Here is a 4,291-nt window from a genome sequence, read left to right as displayed (position 1 = left end):
TAGCACCTGGGGTCTGTGAACTTAAGAGTCAAGTAACAACTTTTGGCAGGCTGAAAAAAGAGGGTATATTATCTGGAATTGGCTGAAAAAGCTGTCCTACTTAGAAAGAAAGGAGGAGATCTCTCTTTTGGTGATGGAAAGATCTGGAGTTTGGGCAAAGCTGTGCAGAGGGAAGGGAGATGTATATTCCCCTAGTATTTTAACTGTTTCTGGGGTCTCTTCTCTCTTCTTTCTAGCTCTCCCCCCTCTCAAGTATAGTCTTTTTCAATTCCATTTATTTTTCTGGAAACTTCATATTTTTATTTATTACTGAATAAAATTCCACTGTGTGTATGTACCACATTGTCTTACTTCACTCATCTGTTGATAGACTTCTAGTCTGGTTCCGTTTTTTTCTGGCTATTGTGATTGGAGCAATAGTAAACAAGGATGTCAACTTAGAGGTGTTTGGTTTATATGCAAAGATAACATAACTAGGTTACACAGCAGTTCTTCTATTTTTATTTTATGTGTATTTTATATTTATGTTTGCCTGCATGTATGTCTATGTACCACTTGCATGCCTGGTGCCAGTTGAAGCCAGAAGAGGGCATCAAATCCCCTGACAATGGAGTTATAGATGGCTGTAAGCTGCCATGCAGGTGCTGAGGACCAAACCAGATCTTCTGTAAGAGCAGCAGGTCCACTCAACCACTGAGTCATCTTTCCAGCCCCTCTCTCACGATGATTCTATTTTTTTTTTTTTTTTTTTTTTTTTTTTTTTTTTTTTGTAAAACCTCACACTAATTTCCTAATGGCTGTACCAGTGTTCACTCCCACGAGCAGTGTATAAGGATTCCTCTTTCCCCACATCCTTGCTAGTGGTTTTTGTTTTCTTTTTTGTTTGTTTTATTCTTAGTTTTGATAATAGGCATTTTGACTGGGATGAGGGAATCTCCAAGCAGTTTGTAATGTGGAGTTCCCAGATGGCTAAGGGTATTGCATACTTTAAAAATATTTATTGGCCATTCATATTCCTTCATTTGACAGTTGTTCAGTTCAATAACTTTTTAATTGAATTTTCACTTCCTTGTTCAGTTTTTTGAAGTCTTTGTACATTGTAGATATTAATCCTCTGTCAGATCTATAGCTGACAAAGACTTCCACCCATCCTATAGGTTGTCCCTCTTGATTGCCTGTTTCCTCTGCTGTACATAGCTTTTAATCTCACAAGGTCCTACTTGTGAGCTGCTAGAGTTCTGCTCAGAAAGTCCCTCCCCCAATGCCTATATCTTGAAGTGTTTCTTCTACTTTTTCCCTTAGCAATTTCAGAGGTTTGAGTCCTGTGCTAAGATCTTTGATGTATTTGAAGTTGATTTTTGTGCAGGATGAGAGGCAAGGATCTGATTCTATTTGTTTACATGTGGACATTCAATTTTCCCAACCTAATTTGTTAAAAAGGCTGTCTTTCTTTTCTCCATTTTTTTTATATCTTTGTAAAATGTCAGGTGGCTATGCATGGATCTTCTATTCTGTTCCATTGATTTACATCTCTTTTTTTGTGCCAGTACCATGCCATTTTTGATATTATGACTCTGTAATGTAACATGAAATTGCATGTGGTTATACCTCCAGTGTTATTCTTTTTGTTCAGATGGCCTTATTATCTGAGGTCTTTGATAGTTGCAAATGAATTTTAAGATTTGTGCTTTATTTCTTTGAAGACTGGCATAAGGTTGTTTTTTTTTTTTTTTTTTTTTTTAATGGGGATTGCATTGGATCAATAGATGACTTGTGGCAAAACAGCCATATTCACAATATTGATTCTTCAAATCCACAGTTATGTAAAACTCAATATTCTTACTTTTCCTAATTTATTTATTTATTTATTTATTTTTGAGAAAAGATCTCACTCCCTAGGTAACCCTGCCTGCCTGTTCTGCCTCCTAAGTGCTAGGACTAGAAGTGTGTCCTACCCCACTAGGCTAAAGCCAGATATTCTGAACCACTTAGACTCTCCTGCCTCTCTTCAAAGGGCCCTGTTAAGGATTCAATGATACCAAGTTTTACTAAAATGTTGGATACTTAATATGACTAAGTGCCCAATTATGATACAATCAGATTTGCAGAATAGTTTTGAGTAGTTCCCCCCCAGCCCCACCCCCAAGGATTTTTACTTTAAATTTTTCCTGTTAATTTCCTATTGTTTGCTGTTTGTGTTACCTTGTGTAATTGCTTTGTGAGTAAAGGAACAAAGACTTCAGATTACAGAAATGGTTAGAGTAATTAGTCTCCTCTCATCAGGTATCCTGTCCCTTTATTAAGCATGCTTATTCATAAATGTTCTCTCCTTTTTTATTTCAGCAACTACAGGAGAGAGGATTGTGTTCCTGGGGACTGGGGATCCAGCTTCTAATCCAAGTTCTGAGTTCATTGTCCTGCATTTATCTCAGTTCACTCGTCCCCTTTGGACTGCTATTTGCCTCATGTTTAAAACAAGGGCGTTAGATGTGATGACTGGCAAGTCCTCTGTGGCTGCAGTGGCCTGTGTTTCCTTGTCATTTTAGAAGAGGAAATAGTTCTGAGGGTATAATTTTAGATCAGTGTCTGCTGTGAGATTAGCACTGCTGATATAGGAAATGGCTGAACAATTGATAGAGGGGGAGAGAGGAACTGAATTCGGGAAACATTGCTAGCTGGTTACTAAGTTCTTCCCAACAGAGAAACCTGATTCAGATGGTGCTGCATTGTAATCTCATAGTCCTTGGTGATATTTCAAAGGGGCTCATTTGTTTTTTATCATCCTCACAGGAACAACACAAAACAGTAAGGCGAGTTATTTATTTATTAATTTGTTTCCATGCTCCACAAATGAAGAAACTAAGCATATTAAGTGTATGGCTTGGGTCACTCTGCTAGCTGGAGTCAGAGCTGGACCTGAAGGGCTTTCTGTCTCTGGCTCTCCGTCCTCAGTGCTACAGCATTCCCCAGCTCAATAAATATTAACTGCTGAAGAAGGTGACCTAACACAAAGTTGCATTTTATCACAGTCTGGCAGATGAGTAAGCCTCAGTGATAAATTCCTTTTCAGTGAAGTCTAAGTGTTTGAGTGAGCAGTTTGGGGTCATTTTATAAAGCCAAGAAAGGTTAGGCGTCATGATGTTTACAGCTCTCCCAGATCCAAAGTCAGAAATGCTACAGAGAATAGTTTACTTTTTCTTTTAAATGTGAAATAACTAATACAATAAATTCTCTTTAACTTAAGATGCATTCTCTAAAAAATCTCGAGCCTTTGGCCAGTATTGAGGATAGTTTATAGTTATGTGTGTGTGTGTGTGTGTGTGTGTGTGTGTGTGTGTGAAGTGTTAGTCACATGCTTATGGAAAAGATCACTGAGCATGCATAACTTTCACTTATTTAATAATACATAATTGTATGTAAATATTTAGTATTGAAGTGACTTATAATTTTATAGAAGTTTCAAATAGGCATAAAAGAGTTCTCGTATAGAAAGGTCCAGGCCACATTCTGAAAACCTGCAGTTATCAGATGCTGTTGTGGATCATATAGCTGTTGCTATTGTCAATTGCAATGTATTTATAGCATTCACTCTAGGAAGAATGTACTGGCAATCTCTTGAGCTTGAGCTCTCAATTTCTCTGTTCCCCTTGATTTTCTGTCTTGTGCTAATGATGTTATTACATTTCCTAATAAAAATTCTACTTACCTGGGCATAGTGGCTCACCTGTAATCCCAGTATTGGGGAAACTGGGGCAAAAGGGTTGTTTTGAGTTTGAGGTCAGCCTGAGCTACAGAATGAAACTCTTATGTCAAAACAAACAAACAAACAAATTTAAAACACTAAAACTAAAAGCAAAAATAACACCCCATGTGATGAACATTATTTTTGTACCCTTAAGTATTTTCCCAGAACAAAGTTTCTATTTCTATTGGGTTTCCTTTTGGAAATAAGGTCTCTCTCTGTAGCTCAGGCTGACCTCAAATCTAATCCTCCTGTCTCCTTTTATCAAGTGGCAGGAAAATGAACCTGGGCCATCTTGTCCTTGGATGGAAGCTTTGATTCCCACTTGTGTAAGAGGACTGTGTGTATACCTTATGTACACTCATGTTTACATGTTTCCATTCTACTGTAATTATAAATGGGTCTGTGAAGGTTGGTGATATTCCACATGAAGCACTCAGCAGAGTCCTGGCAAAGGACTTCTGTAACTGCGGTCTGGAATTGTCAGTAAAATGCTGTGGAAAACCCATCTGGAAGAAAATGGGAATGCTACAGCAGGAATGAGAGTCT

The sequence above is a fragment of the Phodopus roborovskii genome, unplaced genomic scaffold (genome assembly GCF_943737965.1).
Source record: "Phodopus roborovskii unplaced genomic scaffold, PHOROB, whole genome shotgun sequence".
NCBI classification, from domain to species: Eukaryota; Metazoa; Chordata; class Mammalia; order Rodentia; family Cricetidae; genus Phodopus; species Phodopus roborovskii.
This window is presented reverse-complemented; position numbering follows the sequence as displayed.